This window comes from Varanus komodoensis, unplaced genomic scaffold (assembly GCF_004798865.1).
Source record: "Varanus komodoensis strain SLA01 unplaced genomic scaffold, ASM479886v1 scaffold23, whole genome shotgun sequence".
Classification (NCBI taxonomy): Eukaryota; Metazoa; Chordata; class Lepidosauria; order Squamata; family Varanidae; genus Varanus; species Varanus komodoensis.
Genome location: NW_025335627.1, coordinates 3681728 through 3701020, shown reverse-complemented (window position 1 = coordinate 3701020; position 19293 = coordinate 3681728).

The window sequence follows — 19293 nt, the reverse complement described above, 5'->3', positions numbered from 1 at the left end:
CTTGGCTGCAGTCATGGTCTGTGGTGATCTTGGAGCCCAGGAAAATAAAATCTGTCACTACCTCCATTTCTTCCCCATCTATTTGCCAGGAAGTGAGAGGGCCGGATGCCATGATCTTAGTTTTCTTAATGTTGTGTTTCCAGCCAACTTTTGTGCTCTACTCCTTCACCCGCATCAAGAGGCTCTTTAGTTCCTCTTCACTTTCTGCCATTAGAGTGGTGTTTTCTGCGTATCTGAGGTTATGGCTATTTCTCCCGGCAATCTTAATTCTGACTTGTGGTTCATCTAGCCCTGCCTTTCTCATGATGTGCTCTGCATATAAGTTAAATAGGCAGGGTGACAGTATACAGCCTTGCCGAACCCCTTTCTCAAATTTGAACCAATCAGTGATTCCGTGTTCAGTTCTCAGTGCTGCTTCTTAACCTGCATACAGGTTTCTCAAGAGACAAATATGATGGTCTGGTACTCCCATCTCTTTAAGAACTTGCCACAATTTGCTGTGATCCACACAATCAAAGGCTTTAGCATAGTCAATGAAGCAGAAGTAGATGTTTTTCTGGAACTCCCTAGCTAACCCTTGTCTATTCTTGTGCTAACAGCAACAAAACTGATAAGGCAGGCAGCCAGGCTTTCCTAGCAGTATTGCAGTCATCCTAATTTACAAGTTCATACCCTCAGCCAAGACCAACAATAATCCCTCCCTTCCTGATTGACATGACAGTCTCCTGTAATCAACACTATTGCATGAAGTCCCCACTGCTGATCTCTCACATTCTTTTGAGTGTGTTCCCATTATTTCATTATCTCATCATCATCTGCCCTGCTGCTGTGAACACTCTGTATACAATCTAGAAGCTTGTAGTTGGCTGTGAGGACCACTACCCAGGAGGATGCTGTCGGAAGTTAGAGGACTGGGGTGTCTCACCAATAAAACTGCTGAAGAACAAGACAATTTGGTCTGTCCTGCAGATCTGAGTGCTCATTCCTTGCAACTGGAATTCCAGGACTATGACACTCTCCTGGCAGTTTACAGTAGATTATAAAACTGAAAATGCAATAAAACACCACAAAATACAGGAATGTAAAAACAACTTTAAAACAGCTAAAATAATATATGATACAGCATAGACCTGTAAAACACCTGGGAGAGGTATTCCTCTCAAGCCATTAAATATACTTGGAAGTCTTTACATCCCTTGATGTAAAGGGCCATCCTAACTGGTGCAGAAGGAAGAAAAGGTTTGGGCCAGGTGGGTGCCAGATCATTTGGCAGTGGAGGGACACTGCTCCAAACCCCCTCCCCATTGCTACCCTCTGAGTTGGCCCTGGGAGGAAGGCCTTGGATGTTGATCTTAGCCTGGCATCTGGGTGGACTGTGGCTGGAGAGGTTACTCTGTCAAGAATCGTGGTTTTTCAGTATGAAAGGAAAAAAGCAGGAGCAGTTTCTTAAAGCTACATCTACTCTGTGTGTGATGGAACTCATTGCAAAAGAATGTGGAGTTATAATCCATTCTTTCTTCACTGAGCCTGATCTCCTTCCTCATCAAACAAAAGGTGAATCTTGGCTTCATGCTGTGAAAGCCTTTATGCTAAATTGCACTTGACTTCAAGAGAAGACCATCTGCTGGAACTACATACGTTGTGGGTTGTTCCACTGCTCGCTGTTTGAGCTCAGTCATTTGTGAAAACTTGTATGAACAACTCCTGCTTGAACTGACTTGCTGCTGCAATCAGTTAATATTGCCTTCATAGTTATTTCTCTGCAAAAGGTTTTATTTGCCATATTAATACAGCAGATCCCTTTTACAACATCTGAACTGTTGTAAAATAGCAAGCTAGTGATGTGTTCTCCAGTGACAAACGGAAATGTCTGTGCATGTATAGAAGACCTACCACAGAGTCGGAGGGACCTTGTACTCAACTACCTACTTCACGCAGGAAACCCAGCCTCTGCCTACAAAGCTGCAGCGGCCTTTGGATATGTGGTTTGATTGTCTAACTACTCTTTGCATCATGATGTTTATCCTAATTTTCAACTAACATTTGTCTTCCTGTAAACCAAGCTCTTTAGATCTAGTACTGCCCACTGGTGCTGCAGCACACGAGATGGCTATTTTTATGTGACAACTTTTCAGATATTTGAAGCGTATCATGTTCCCCCACTCCCCCCGTCTTCTCTTCTCCAGTTCCTTCCTTCCCCGTCTTCTCCATACCCAGTTCCTTCACCCATTCCTTGTTTGCTGCTGATAACCTCCCTTGCCCCCCTCTGACCTTCTAGTACTTCTCATGACTCGGAAACAAGTGTTTGCTTTTCACATAAAGGGCACAGCCTTATTGATTATGCCCTTGATGCTTCTCAGTCCCAACCTTGGATGCTTACAAGCATCCAGCGGAGAGTGGGAGAAGGGTGGAAGCAATCTCCCCTTCCCACTCTGCATTTCCACAAGATGAGGTTTTGGTCAACTGATGAACTTTAGAAGGAAGATGCCCAGAGCACCATAAGGATGCAGCTTATCCTAGCAGCCCTAGACTCTTCCCCTCTGTTTCCACCAGAATGACCTTGTTCATTCTGTCTCTGAGGTTGTTTTCCTGACCTTTGAAAGGCTGCCAGCATGATTCTTTCCCCCTGCTGGCTGCAAGGGGAGGAAAGGCTATTGAAGTACAGAGCCCCAGCTCTGAGGTGAGACCTCCGTCTCCAGCCTCAAGTCCGGGAATCCAAATTATCCAGTGCTGCCTAGAGGGGCACAGAACTCATCTCCAATTGTGTTAGCCATTTTTGCAACTGTATCACATGATCAACTGCAATCCAGAGATGCTTTCCTGTGGATTACTGCCAGTGAAGCTAACCTATATTTGTGCATTTTGCTGTGTATGAATTGCTTTGCTTAAATGCAGACTTCTGGTGAATTTCATTTTGTTAGCTGCAGCCCAGGTTTCCAATATAGCAGGACCATTTTCAGCTCTGTTTTTGTCTTTTGAGGTTTTAGTAATTTTTTCAAATTTTGTATCACCCATAAGTTTGATAAGGATTTTTCTTTATCTAAGTCAACCTTCTGCAGACTGTGGCCCTCCAGATGTTGTTGGACTAATGAGAATGGCAACATTTATTCGTGCAAAATCCATGCTGGTATATACTAATCATGACAATGTTGACAGGATAGTTACAAACTGACTCTTTTATAAACAATGTCTTATCTGTTATCAGAGTCAGACTGACCAGTTTGGAAGATTTCTCCCCTTTTTAGAGACTGGGAAGTTTGCTTGAGTGTAGTATTTTAACTGTATATATTTGTCCCCAGCATTCTTCTTTATTATATTGCTTTTGGAGTATTTTTCTCAGTGCAAGGGCATTTTCACAGAAATACCTTTGCTTTGCTTTTTGTGCTGTTTGTATGCTCATTACAACATCAGCAATGAGAAACAGGAAGTAAGACAGTCATTTTTAATCACTATTTCAGCAATTTAAGTTGTCTACAAATCTAGGGTAGAAAGGAAAAAAAGGAAAAAATGTCCCCAAGAAATTCCCATCATTTAATGTCCTGTCTAAATTTGTGTAGTTCGCACTTGGAAAAAAAAGGAGAAGTAAGACATTTTGATAGAATGAGGAAGAGGGTGTCTCTTATTTCCACCTAGAGAAGAAGCAAGTGGGGTAAAAGCAAAAGGAAGCAGATGGATCCAAAGAAAAAGACAGATTCTTCCAGTCCTTGAAAATTTGGTGTACATTCCTTTTCTGTGTTCACAAGTACGTGTAAGTTCAAACATTACCATGTGTTCAAAAATCGACATAAATATATTGTCAGATGTGTCCATGTGATATGAACAAGCACCTCTTTGTTCTTCATGACTGATTATGAGTCATAAATGGAGTCAAATGGAATATGATTTTGCTCAACAAGGAATCCCATGACTTAAGTCTAATTCGGTAAGATGTTCAAGATCTACAAACTTCATTTTTTCTGAAAAGCAGCTTGTGGCCTTTTCTTGACTTGGCATAAACAATGGAGATTCCGTATTTAAAGTGCAGTCCTATGGCCACTAGAAACTGACTGTGTTCACACATAACAAGCCATGCTGAACACTGGGCAGGCACGGCTTGCTGTTATGTGTGAATTCAGCATCCATGGTGAAGCATGGTTTCTGTGACTCTCCATGGTTTGTTGTAAGGTCTCCATTCTTCACCATTGTTTGTCTTTCTGTGTGAATCCAGAGACTATGGTTTTTCATGTTTTCTGCATTTCTGTCATTGAGTTTGGCACCAAGAGCGACCGTGGCTGCAGCAGACACTCCAGCCTCCATTTTTCGCTGTCCTGTTCTCCTTACCAACTGCTGAGGCAGCTGCTGCTGTGCTCTGATTTGCTGCCTCGCACAGCATTTGTCCTCTGTACGTTTCCTTCCCAATACTCAGCTGCAGCTTTGGCAGATTGCTAGCAGTGGGGCATTGCACCAACCATCACCAGCAGAAGCACCCTTGGAGATCTGGTTGCTACCCTTTGCTGGAACAGTGCTTTGGAATGGCTGTGTGTTGGTTCTACTTGGAGAGCGACAGTCTCTTCGTGTGAAAACTGCTTTACACATAAGAAACTCACTGCCTGCGCATGAACATCACCTTCAGGGTAATCGCCCTGAGAAGCCCAGGTCGTTGCCCTGTCTCCTGCCCTGCCCTGCCCTCCTGTCTTGCCCCTGACATTTGTAAGACTCTCACCAAGCCCTGCTGTCCACCTACCACCCCAGCTGTGAGAGGAACACATTCCTGCCAGATGAGGACCCACAGGAAAGTCCTCCCAGCAAGGACCACTCCTTCCATCCCTGCCATGGGTGTCCATGCTGACGCCCTCCATACACCTAGGTGCAGGGGGGGGGGGCTGGGCCCTGGAAGCACGTGCAAGTCCTGCACATGGGGGGGGGGTGGACATGTGGGCAACGAGGGAGTGGGGAGAGACACAAAGCAGGGCAGCAGCAAGGAGTGCTCCTGTAGTGCCACTCTAGAACAACAGTGGTGCCTTAGTGCATAGGCCGTTGCTTTGCAGAGCCACAGAAAAGGACCCCCCCCCCAAAAAGGCAGCCAGCTGGGACCATGCCCAGGCAAGCATGTGAGCCAGTGAGGGAGGGGCAGGTGAGGAAAGCAGTGGCAGTGCCCCTAGGATCGATTCAGAGCCATGAGGGCTTATGAGAAACATGCCACCATTTGGAAGGAAGATGGAGAAGCATAGAAACCCTGTGAATGTGTGAGCCCAATCCACAAGGCAGGACACCATGCCGTGCGTCTGCCACTGTGTGGCATTGTTCAGGGTTATGTGTGAACACACTCACTGTATAGACTTTGGAGTTAATGCTGGGGTGCAGGGTGAGGAGGAGTGAGGCATCATCATCCCGTAAGGGATTTGAGGCTACCTTCTGTTCCTCTCCTCACAGGCTGGTGTAAAATCCTTAGACTGCCAAAATCGTTACTATTTTGGAGAGTGGGGGAATCATAAAGGCAATCTGTGGCTCTTTGCTCTTTCCACCTTGCATTAGATGCCCATAATCTCTGAGTTAATTGTCCTCTAGAATGCCTGCAGGAATGCCAAGAGGACAACCCACAGTGGGACTGAGCCTCTGTTACACTGTGCAGCATGCCTTAGTCAGCCCTGTTGGTTTGGGCAGCCTGGGAATCGTAGGCCTTTTCTCTTTTTAATATACCCATTCCCTTAATGATTTAAGGGACTTCTAAGCCTTGAGAATACTTTGATGCGGAAAAGCACAGCAGAGATTACTGGAACAAACCGAGTATCTTGAGATATTCTCCCACGGGTAAAGAAGATGTCTTCTATGTACTCTGTTGAACCCTGGATCTCCATGCCAGCTGAGGCTAGTGTTGGGTACAAGAGGCAGCCTTTTCAGCTGTGATGCTGATACCTCCCTCACTTTGATTACCAATAGAAGCCTTTTGAAGAGGCTAAATTAATGGAGATTTTTGTACTGTTTCTAGGATGGCCTTCTTGATTGCTGTTATTAGGTCTTTTGACATTTTGATAGAATTTTAATTGTATTGTGTTTCTGTGCTATTTTGAGTTCCCAGCAGAACAAGGATATAAGAGTTATAAAACAACAGGATTTTGCTGTGGACAATAAAAAACAAGAATTTCAATTATATGACTCCACTCTGTGCAAGTGCATGTGGTGGGAATATGCAGTGCTCCCAGCAAGGTCACCCAAGGAGAATCCAATTTCAGTTTCCACATGTGTGGGTTGCTGATCATTGATCCAGTCTCTATTGAGTTTCCATGAGTCTGCTTCTCTCTGGAATACCAAACAAGCTGCATGTGGTCTGGCATGACAGTCTCTTTCCTGGAATTGCTTCCATGCCTATATCTAGCCACTGGACTAGGATTAGAAAATGCAGGGACTTTTCCCTCTCTGAGCTGTTAATTTACAAAGTATGACACACAACAAGGAAACATAATTCTTTTGTTTCATCCCTTTTATTTCAGAAGGTAGCTATTTTTGCTTACATTAATTTTAACATTGAAGTTTCTTGAATGGTTTAATGGATCACATTGTCTTTCCTAATAAAACTGTGACCAGGCATAAATGTTTGGAGTTTTCAAATAGCAGCAAACAATCTCTGCTCTTCTGAGGGTGGTCAGAGAAAGGAGGGTGTGACTTGGAATGTGGAGTTGCAGAGCTGCTCAACAAGTTCTGGTGGAGTGAGCCGTCTGAGATCTTGGACTCCAGCCCATTGCAGGCCCGAGTGGGGCAGCCCGTTTCATGGTTCATGCTTTCATCCTTAAAAACAAGACAAACCATCCCTGCATGTAAATAATTTGCACATCGGTTAACTGTGCTAATTTTCTTTACGCAGACAGCTTTTCCCTGTATAAATTGAGTCCCTTGCAGCCTATTCATTCCACTATCCCAGTCTGTGTAATGTGTGGAATGGCTTTTGATGAAACCCATTTTTTCCCCAATTGCTTGATAAAATAATACAGACTAAGCAGTGTGGGAGAACTTCCCTAGGATAGTTCAATCATCTCAGTATGTGTGAGGGTGTAGGGACAGAAGGGTCTTTCTGGGGAAAGAAGATGCAAAGTCATACTCGAAAAGCCATTGTTTTTGCTCTTAGTGAGCCAAGAAAGAAACAGGCAGAAAAGAGCGAGTATTATGCTTAACCGCACTTTCCATCCTTGTTTTCTCAAGCTTTTGGATCTTGGCAGAGGCTTAGAGAGTGTGCAGAGTGGCCAGGGAACTGCTGAAGGCAAGGTAGGAGCTTGGGCAGAGGGGCGGGGGGACGGGGGACAGGAGCAGTAGAGTGGAAGGGAGGCAGGGCTGGAGAGGCCAGAGAAGCCCTGGGGGAAGCCGAGGGGGTGGGCTCAGTACCCTCTGAGGCTTGTAAAGCTGTGCTCAGCCGTTGGGCATTGTCTCTTGTCTGCATCCCTTAGCTGTGGCCTGGGGACTCTCTTCCTCTTGGTCATTTGTTTGTTTGTTTTTTGTTAACTGACTGTTCTGTTTTTCTTGCATTATTCTGTCGGGGAGAGCTAGTGAGAATAGTCAGGTAAGTGTAGTGTAAGACAGACAGGGCAGGGGAAGATGGTAGGGCCTGTGATGGGTAGCCTATGCCAGGCCAGGAGACAGCCATGGCTGGAGCCACAGGGGGTGCTGTCAAATGCGACACCTGTGCCATGTTTGGCTCTCCCTCTCAGGAACAGCAGGGATGCATTTGCACTGGGTGCAAGCTGGTGTCCCTCCTACAGGAGAAGGTGAGGGGTCTGGAGGACACCCTCGTCCCCCTCCAGGGCATAAGGGGGGGTGAGTGATTCCTGAACATGGCCAAGATTGCTATCCAGGCTGACCAGGAGCAGCCCCCTTCTGGGCAGAAGGATGAGGGAGGGGCCAAGGGGGAAACAGCCAGGGAGGCATGTCACCCACATCTTCCAGCACCAACTTGGAGCTGGGAAGCAGGTTTTTCTGCTTGCGGAAGCTGCGGCTGATGATGACCTGAGAGACCGACCTGTTCAGGAACTCCAGACTGTGGCCAGATGCAGCCAGGGGGCTGCTGAAGCAGTGGTGAGGGCCAAGGCATGTCCATTTGTCACCACTAGGAAGAGATGACCATGGGTTATTGTCATCGGGGACTCCCTGCTAAGGGGTACTGAGGCAGAGGTGTGCTGCCCTGACCCTGAGGCAAGGGAGGCTGTCTGCCAGGTGTGCACATCTGGCATGTGACAGACTGGAGCATCTTTTTCTCTTGGGGGGGTCACCAATCACTTCCAGTGATCCATGTGGGGACAAATGACATGGCCAGGCAGGAGGTGGGCAGGATTGCTAGGGACTTTGAGGCTCTGGGCCAGAAACTCAAGGACCTAAAGACCCAGGTAGCCTTTTCCTCTATCTTACTGGTCTGGGGATTTGGGCCAATTAGGGAGAGGAGGGTTACGGAGGTGAACGCCTGGCTCAGGACATGGTATGAGAAGGAACAGTTTGCATTCTTGCTCACAGCACTCGGTTCCTCACCAATGGACTTCTGGGGAGGGATGGGGTGCACCTCATGAGGATGGGGAGAAGGCCCTTTGGAGATGCTTTAGTGAGCTGTGTCCAGAAGGCTTAAAACTGAGCTGGGGATTTAGCGGCACAGGATCACCCGCCCCCCAGAAGTTAAAGAGTTCCTCAGGGCACTGGACATTACCAAGGTGCTGGGCCTTGATGGGTTACACCCAAGGGTAGTTAGGTAGTTGGTGGGGATACTCTTGAGCCAATTAGCCTCCATTTTTGAGGCCTCATGGAGAACAGGTGAGGTTCCAGAGGACTGGAAGGTGGCGTCAGTGGTCCCGATTTTTAGAAAGGGTAGTAGAGGGGACATGGGGAATTACAGGTTGGTTAGCCTTATGTCCATTCTGGGAAAGACGATGGAAGGGCTCATGACAGCGAGAGATCTAGGTAGATAGGGAAGGGAGGTTGGCAAACATGCAACACAGTTTGTGCAAAAACAGGTTCTGCTGGACAAACCTTGTGAAAATCTATGACATGGTTTTGAGGTGGCTAGATGGAAGGGATGCAGTGGATGTGGTTTACCTGGATTTCAGCAAAGCCTTCAACAAAGTGCCGCATGATCTCCTGGCAGAGAAATTGAGGAGTTTTGGGATAGACTGATGCACTGTCTGATGGATTAGGGCATGGCTGGTGGACTGAAAGCACAGGGTAACTGTTACTGGGGAATAATTGGGATGGTTGCCTGTGATGAGTGGGATTCCCCCAGGGCTCTCTTCTGGGACCGATCCTGTTGAATCTTTTCATCAATGACCTGGAAGAGGGAGTGACCAGTCTGCTGATCAAATTTGCAGACAATACTAAAATTGGAGCAGTGTCCACAACTGACAAGCAGGTACTCTGTATCCAAAAGGATCTGGACAGACTATGGAAGTGGGCAGGAGACAACAGGATGGCATTCAATGTGGATAAGTGCAAGGTGGGGCATAGGAATGGGTGTCATAAGTACAGGTTAGGGAGCAAGTGGCTGGAGAGCAGCACTTGTGAAAGGGACCTCGAGGTGCTGGTTGACTGTAGGCTAAACATGAGTCAGCAGTGTGACGTGGTGGTCAAGAAGGCAAGCACCACCCTAGGATGCATAGCCAGAAGTGTGGCTTCTAGATCGAAAGAGGTATTACTACCACTCGGTATGACTTTGGTGTGCCTGCAACTGGAATATTGTGTTCAGTTCTGGGCTTCACAGAGGTGATTGAAGCCCCATCGGTGAGGGTGTTCAAGGATAGGCTGGACATGCACATGGCAGGCATGTCATGAGTGGAACCGGCTGGAGCTGGGGGTCACTTATATGCTAGGAGACAAGAAAACCCATTAGGAAATATTTAGCAATGTCACTCCTTTTGTTTTCACGGAACAATCATCAAACCAACTTCAGTCAAGTGTCCAGTCATTTTTAGGCAAGGAAAATAGAAAGTCATTTGGTCTCATGTCACAACACTGGAACTTTACATTGAAGGCTTAATTCACACAGAAAATTTCCTCAAATTGATCCCACAGAATTCAACAGTGTGCTTGAATTAAGCATGACCAATTGTTTCTAAAATCTATCCTCGTTTTTTCTGGAGGGGATGTTTTTACTTTGTTATGGTAATATCCTAAAAAAACCTTTTTATTTATTCAGAAGCACACTTAGGACAGAACTAGATGAAAAGATGCACAAAGGTTGCTGCTGAAAATGGCATCCTGGTGCCACGTTCAGCACCTCTAACTTGTACCTCGATTATAATTTCCCTTGTGCAATGACAGACTGAATTTTCCCATCTTGGCTTCACTCACTTCCTGCACCTGTTGGCTACCTGAGGCTGGACAGCAGGGAAGTAAGCTTATTGTATATTACAGAGAAGGAGGGAGAGAATTCAAACCAAGAATATTATTTTCAGCTCCAACTAGTATCTTCTGCAATAAGCAGTTTGCCTTCAATCCAAGCTAAAACTCACCTGTGCTTTTATTTATAAACACAATGATTTCAGAATAAGTTGGTTTAAGGTGCAAGCAGGTGTAGCAAAGCCTTCACAATACTCTGTGTTAGGAAGACAAATCAAGGATAACTACCCTGTTTTGAAAACAGAACACAATAGGTTTTTTTTGCTTTGAGGCACAGGACAGCTGCATTCTGACTGAGTTCCTTCATCTGCTTCTAGCAAACTGTTTCTGAATTTCAGACAACCGCACCCCCCCCCCCCACTCCCCACATCTATATGATTCTCCTCCGCACTGGGAACACAACTGAGTAAGGGAGAGGGATCTTTCTAGTGACTTCCACTATCTGAAAGCTAGCTAGCTACCTTCTGAAATATGGAAGGGTAACTGAGATACAAGAGAGCTTACGGTACCTTTTTTGGTGACAAAAGCATTGTAAGTGATATAAAACTGCACTTGATAGCAACCACCACAGCAAACATTTGGCATTTGCAAATCAACTCCCACCTCCAAAGCATCTGCTAAGAACGAGCGGTGCCATGTGGCAGCCACAGGCAAGAGGGATGTGCGTAGTGGGGATAGGCCTCTCCTTGTGCCTGTGCTTTTCTGACTTGCGCCAGAACGAGCCAATGCAGGATCCGTGCTACTTTCCAGTGAAAGAAAGAAGGGGATTGGTGTCCACAGAGGGCAAGTTTCAGGGACCAGACTCATTTCATGTACCTTTTCATCACCAAGTGCTGCTTTGCCTTCCCTTCTGTTACTTGCCAGGGTGAAGTGGCATCAAAACAGTCCAGCAGAGGGCTAGCTGGGTCATTCTGTGGTTCAGGTGAGGTGCCTGTGCTACAATGGCTGCAATGATGTTGTAATTAAATAGGAAGATTCTATTACCCCTGAAGCTGTAGGTATAGTCAAGGGGAGATTTGGAGACCAGAGGGTATGCCTAAAATGAAACTTGGGACATGATTGAGCTATACAGTATGATGTCTCTCCTTTTATCCTACATGTGGTCTGAACCACACTGGTTATTCTATGGGGATATGTTTAGTATCCCCTTCATGGATCACTGCCTTGTCGTGGAGAAGGGGCTTGTGTAGCGCAATGAAGCTATGAGCTATGCTGTGCAGGGGAACCCAAGAAGGACAGGTCATAGCAGAGAGCTCTGACAAAAGCTGATCCACTGGAGAAGGAAATGGCAACCCACTCCAGTACCCTTGCCATGAAAACCCCATGGACAGTGTCAAAAGGCAAAAAGATATGACGCCGGAAGATGAGACCCTCAGGTTGGAAGGTGTCCAGTGTGCTACTGGGGAGGAGCAGAGGGCTAGTACTAGTAGCGCCAGAAAGAACGAAGCAACTGGATCAAAGCCAAAAGGACATTCAGTTGTGGATGTATCTGGTGGTGAAAGGAGAGTCCGATGCTGTAAAGAACATTACAGCATAGGAAACTGGAATGTAAGATCTATGAATCAAGGTAAGCTGGACGTGGTCAAACAAGAGGTGACAAGATTGAACATCAACATCTTGGGAATCAACAAACTAAAGTGGACAGGAATGGGTGAATTTAATTCAGATGACCATCAGGTATGCTTCTGCGGGCAAGAATCCCTCAAAAGAAGTGGAATAGCCTTCATAGTCAATAAAAGAGTAGGAAAAGCAGTACTGGGATGCAATCTCCAAAATGACAGAATGATCTCAGTTCGAATCAAAGACAAACCATTCAACATCACAGTAATCTAAGTCTATGCCCCAACCACTGGTGCTGAAGAGGCTGAAGTTGACTGGTCCTATGAAGGCCTACAACACCTTTTAGAATTAACACCAAAAAACGATGTCCTTATCATCATGGGGGATTGGAATGCTAAAGTAGGAAGCCAAAAGATAACAAGTTTGGCCTTGGAGTACAAAATAAAGCTGGGCACAGGCTGGTAGAATTTTGTCAAGAGAATACAATAGTCATAGCAAGCACTCTTTTCCAACGACCCAAGAGATGACTCTACACATGGGCATCACCAGGTGATCATCACAGAAATCAGACTGACTATGTGCTCTGCAGCCAAAGATGGAGAAGCTGTATACAGTCAGTAAAAACTAGACCAGGAACTGACTGTGGTTCAGATCATGAGCTTCTCATTGCAAAATTTAGGCTTAAATTGAAGAAAGTAGGGAAAAGCACTAGGCCACTCAGGTATGACCTAAATCATATTCCTGATGAATACACAGTAGACGTGACAAATAGATTTAAGGAATTAGATCTGATAGACAGAGTGCCTGAAGAATTGTGGATGGAGGTTCACAAAATTGTACAAGAGGTAGCAACTAAGACCATCCCAAAGAAAAAGAACTGCAAGACAGCAAAATGGCTGTCTGAGGAAGATTTACAAATAGCTGAGGAAAGAAGGGAAGTGAAAGGCAAGGGAGAAAGAAAAAGATAAACCCAATTTAATGCAAAATTCCAGAGAATAGCTAGAAGAGATAAGAATGCCTTCTTAAATGAACAGTGCAAAGAAATAGAAGAAAACAATAGAATAGGGAGGACCAGATATCTCTTCAAGAAAATTGGAAATATGAAGGGAAACTTTTATGCAAAGATGGGCATGATAAAGGACCAAAATGGCAGGGACCTAACAGAGGCAGAAGAGCTTAAGAAGAGGTGGCAAGATTACACAGAAGAACTATACAAGAAAGAGCTTAACGTCCCTGATAACCACGATGGGGTGGTCACTGACCTCGAGCCAGACATCCTGGAATGTGAAGTCAAGTGGACCTTAGGAAGTCTGAGCAACAACAAAGCTAGTGGAGGTGACATTATTCCAGCTGAGCTATTCAAAATCCTAAAAGACAATGCAGTAAAAGTGCTACACTCAATACGCCAGCAAATTTGGAAAACTCATCAGTGGCCACAGGATTGGAAAAGGTCAGTTTACATTCCAATTCCAAAGAAGGGCAATGCCAAAGAATGTTCAAACTATCGCACCATTGCACTCATTTCACATGCTAACAAAGTTACGCTCAAAATCGTACAAGCTAGGCTCCAGCAGTATGTGGACCAAGAACTACCAGAAGTACAGGCAGGATTTCGAAGAGGGAGAAGAACTAGAGATCAAATTGCCAACATACACTGGATCATGGAGAAAGCTAGGGAGTTCCAGAAAAACATCTACTTCTGCTTCACTGTCTATGCTAAAGCCTTTGATTGTGTGGATCACAACAAATTGTGGCAAGTTATTAAAGAGATGGGAGTACCAGACCATCTTATTTCCATCTCTTGAGAAACCTCTATGTGTGTCAAGAAGCAACAGTGAGAACTGGACATGGAACCACCGATTGGTTCAAATTTGAGAAAGGTGTTTGGCAAGGCTGTATACTGTCACCCTGTCTATTTAACATATATGCAGAGCACATCATGAGAAAGGCGGGACTAGATGAATCACAAGTTGGAATTAATATTGCCATTAGATATATCAGCAACCTCAGATATGCAGATGATACCACTCTAATGGCAGAAAGTGAAGAGGAACTAAAGAGCCTCTTGATGCGGGAGAAGGAGCAGAGCGCGAAAGTTGGCTTGAAACTCAACATTAAGAAAACTAAGATCATGGCATCTGGTCCTATCACTTCCTGGCAAATATATGGGGAAGAAATGGAGGTAGTGACAGATTTTATTTTCCTGGGCAAAAAGATCACCGCAGACCATGACTGCAGGCAAGAAATTAAAAGACGTTTGCTCCTTGGAAGGAAAGCTATGGCAAATCTAGACAGCATACTAGAAAGCAGAGATATCACCCTGTTGACAAAGTGCCCATGTGCTATGGTTTTCCCAGTTGCAATGTACGGCTGTGAGAGTTGGACCATAAGGAAGACTGAGCGCCATAGAACTGAGGCCTTTGAGTTGTGGTGCTGGAGGAGACTCCTACAAGTCCCTTGGACCGCAAGGCAATCAAACAGTCAGTCCTAGAGGAGATCAACCTTGACTGCTCTTTAGAAGGCCAGATACTGAAGATGAAACTCAAATACTTTGGCCACCTAACGAGAAGGAAGGACTCCCTGGAGAAGAGCCTAATGCTGGGAACAACTGACGGCAAAAGAAGGGGGCGGCAGGGGATGAGGTGGCTGGATGGAGTCACTGAAGCAGTCAGTTTGAACTTAGGTGGACTGCGGGGGATGGTGGAGGACAGGAAGGCCTGGAAGAATGTTGTCCATGGGGTCGCAATGGGTCAGACACGACTTCCCAACTAGCAACAACAACAACCTTTAGTATATGAGCCTCCCATCTGTTGACAAGGAGGCATTATTTCCAAGACAGGAAACTCTGAGAGGGAGTGAGGAGGGAGAGGGGGGGTTGCTTACTTCAGATGTAAATCAAGAAGCCTCTTCATACTGATTTTTTTTTTTTTTTTGGTAGCCGTTGCCTGCATAGATTTGAATGGCTATCACAACTTCCATGCCCCAAAGTGCCCCCAAATTAAAGTCACTCACATTAAACCTTTCTCTGTATTAGCATGGGAAGCATTCATTTGGTTTTGCACGCCACATATACATTACTGGTCTGATGGGGAAACACATGTATTGGAGAGGCATTGTACCAGTGATTCCCGATTCCAGTCCAGCAGACAGAAGTGTACATGCCGAGGTTCACCAGAAAAGCAGTAATAGTGGCAAGCAGCTGTTCAGGAAGAAGAGCAAGGAGTGGATCCTTGGTCTCCTCTGCCTGCCAAAAAGCTGACTGGAATAGCTGCTGACCACAGGATTACACATGTGTAAGCCTTAGCTACTCACAAGTGGGTCTAGTGTGAGCATCTGCACTTACTAGTATCATATGAAAAAATTGAGAGCCAGTGTGGCGTAGTGGTTAAGAGCATGGGACTGGGACTCAGGCAATCTGGGTTCTAGTCCCCGCTCAGCCATGGAGCCAATTGGGTGGCTTTGGGCCAGTCGCAGACTCTCAGCCCAACCTACCTCACAGTGTTGTTGTGGGGATAAGATGGAGGAGGAGAATGATGTAAGCTGCCTTGAGCCCTTTGTAGGAAAAAGGCAGGATATAAATCGACAAAATAAAAAATATTTTCATCATTAAAATACAGAAATGCCAGATTTTTCTCTACAAAAGCAGGGTCTGTTTCTAATGAAAAATTATAGCAAAGTAGACAACTCTTTTGGAAGGTTTATATAAAGCCCAGAAAAAGGAAAGTTTCCATCAAGTTCAACATAGTTTGTAGTAATTCCCATTCGGCCCTGGAAAGAAGCAGATAAATCACTGTGACTTCTTGGGATAACTGTGCTACACTGAGGCTGTGCAGCTGTGAGTGTGTTTTCTCACTGCATTAAGAAAGAGGTTGATTATCCCCCCACCCACCACCATGCTAATCTATCGATAGCTTTTGTTTCAACATCCAGTAATAAAATTCCTATACTCTGATAAAACCCAAGTGAAATAGAGCAGTAAATCAAGAGGAATCAAGTATTGGTCACATCACACTTCACAAATTGCTAGATAAAAGAATACAAATACCTTATTTATGCATGAGGTCCCAGTGGGGAAACAACCAGTAAGACAAGAACAGATATTAAATCACAACATTCCTGTGTACTTGATTTTAAGGGAAATTAAATATGAATGTACTCAAACATGTAGCTTGGATTACAGGAAAGTTGATTTCAGTAAACTGGGCAATGATAAATAAGATTTCGGAACAGAACCTAAAAGGAAGAGGAGTTCAAGAGGAATGGGAGTTCCTAAGAAAGAAGATGCCACAGGCACAATCAGAAAATCCTGATTAGGAAAACCATAGAAGCCATCTGAGAAGGTTCACAAATATTCTGATTTTTTATTTTAAAGACACATACCGGCATTAGCAGGGCGGACAGGTCACTAAGGAAGTGCCCAGAAAGATAGTCCAGAATTGCCAAAGTGGTGTCAGGAAGGTTAAATGAACTGAGCTTGGTCAGAGGTGCTAAAAACAACACAATGGTCTTTTACAAATATATTCAGGTATATTTTTAAAATGTACATTAAAATTCTGTAGATTTTTAAAATAGACATAATTAAACGTATATTTTAGAGTATATTTTAAATATATGTAAAGTAATGACAGACCAACTTCTCAGTAAAGATGGCTGTTTGGTGATAAGGAAAGGGGAAACCTGCTCTGCTCTTGCTTTAACTTGGTCTTTTCCTGAAAGAAGATCTGTGTTCCCGCTGGCATATGTGGCAAACAGGCTGAAGGGGAAAGAGTGCACTCGTGGTTGGCAGAGAATATTCAGTATTGGTTGAGGAATACTTAAGCCTGGTGGATAAGTTCCAGTCCCCAGGTCATCTGAGGCCCTTCTCCAGGACACCCCCCCCCCCGCCCATCTCCCAAAGAAGTAAGAGGGGCCTTTTCAGTGGTTGCACCATACCTTTGGAACATGCTCCCTAGCAACGTGCACCTGACACCATCCTTGCTGTCCTTTTTATTCCTGAAATATTTTTAATGGATAATCGCTTTAAGTATGTTATTAAGGTCTTCTGGGTGCTAGAGTTATTTTTATATTGCTGTTGTCAAACACATCATTGTAGTGGTCTTTTATTAGGATGTTTATGCCTTTACATTGTTTTTATCTACTGTAATTGTAAACCAACCGGGGAGCCCTATGGGCTAATGTGGCAGTATAGAAATATATTAAACAAATAACTAAATAGTAAATGCCTTGCATCCTAGGGCAATGAAAGAGAAACAGGATTACGTTCCACAGGGACAGCCTGCCCATGGGGGTGAGGTGCCAGCAGAGTGAGAGGAATGACAAATCACACATTTCCTGTGCCAACCAGGAAGGCCCAGAGCCACAGTCCAAGTGGGGTTGGCAAGTCTCTCCAGAGCAGCCCTGCACTTGAAGACATTAGTGGATGCTCTAGACAATCGCTCTAGGCCCCCTGGCCCACACTTGCTGCAGCAAGAGAGCACCTGGAAAGGATCTCCAGGGCAGCCACCCATACTCAGAGCAAAACAGGGGTTGGGTGAGTGAGGAATCCATCTTGAGGTCGCCGTCTTTGGATTCCCTTGGCTCAGCTCCCCAGACTCTGGTTGGCTTTGACACAGCCTCGTGGCCGAGTTCCCAGTGTGCATGCCTGGCATTTGCATGGCACTCTCTGGGAATGGCGTCCTGCATGCTGCACGGCAATATCCCTCTTCCCCCCCAGTAGGAGCCTGTGCTTATGCTGCTTCACATTTATTTATTCCCATGACGTGCAAGAAGGTGGTTCACGCTACCATACTACTCTGATTTCATTTTTCACTTGGGTAGCTTCCTGGGTAAATTGTGCAAATGGCTGGCATTTCCTCCCTGTGAGTGCCAGCTGCATTTCACCACTAATGGCACCTTTCTTGAAATCTTTCTTGAGCATTGCAGTTCCCTCTTGAATCTCCCCATCCAAAATGAATACAGCATCTGCCTTGGAGTCCATTGTAGTATTCGTTCCCAATCCAGATGTAGCTAAACTCTGTCTCATCAAATGGAGCCACATACCAAACCCAGAACAGGCCAAAGAGAAGAATGCATTTATTGCATATTGTGTAACCCTCAATTAAAAAGAAGACGAAAACTACCCTGTACATGACTTTCTCATAAACAGTGTGATCAAGCAGGGAGTACTGCTGTGGTCCCAGCAGTGGGGAACAATGGGAAACATCTGTCTCCAGCCCCTAGGTCCTTTTTGGGAAAGTTATCTGGGTTATGTTCTAAAGACAGCTGCTTAGACCTTGGAGCATTTATTTAATGAAACTTTGACAGTGAGAAACTCAGCTTTTGAAATAACTCAAAACCTCATTCTTCATTCCTCGCACTCCATGTACTGAAGGAGTAAGCATTCTTTCCACTGTTCTTGAGACTCAGGTTTGGGGAAAGTTGCATGGTCAGCACTTAAGTTGGTGACCAATGTGCTCACTTAGACAGGTCCTGCTATCAAAAGAAACCCTGTGTGTGCAACCCATGACACAACTAAGCATGCGAGTGTACACACATACACACATATGCAGTGTTGAAATCTATTCTAATTAAGGCTTGTTGGAAAATATCCAATGGATAAGCTGGTGAGACCAGTACATGAACGTAGTGCAGACGTTTTCTGGGGACAAGTATGGAAAATATTCAGCATGGTGAATTCTGGTGCACATTGAAGGGGAGTGGTTGTATTCTTTTAATTTTATTCCTGCCCTAACGTTCAGAGCAATCTTTCACAAGTTTACTTTATTTTTTAAAAGCCTCATTTTCTCTGCTTTGAAACCTTGGACTGGGTCCACAAACACAAAAACCCTTTGTTCTTTGCTTCTCATGATGCGTTTCTGTGTCCTGTGAACCAGTGTTGTTCTGTTTGGTTATGTTGTCTGAACCTGGGCAATCAACCCCATCATGGGTGTTAGGGATCAGTTACTGAGCTGCGTAGCAAGAGCAGCAAAGGTTCTTCCCACTCTCCCTTCAGTTGCTGCTTCTTGAGATCATGACAGCTGACTAGGTGATCCTGTTTTCACAACTCTGGACAGTCCCCTTGAAGTGCCCCAGTAGCACCTTGGAAGAGTTGCCCATGGTTGCCAGATTTTACATATGTGTGTGTGTACACACATATGCACATGTGATTTTTTTTAAAAAATAACCACATTTAGAAACATAGAAACAAAGGAAGTCAGAAAGGGTCTCCTGGGCCATCTAGTCTGGCCCCCGGCTCCAGCCGGCTCCACTCATGTAATCCCCAACATGCGGTTGTCCAGTCCTTCCTTGAACACCCTCACTATTGGGGCCTCCAACACCTTCCTTGATAGCCCATTCCATATCCTAGGGGTCCTAACTGCAGGGAAAGCCGAATGAGGCGAGAGTGAGGGA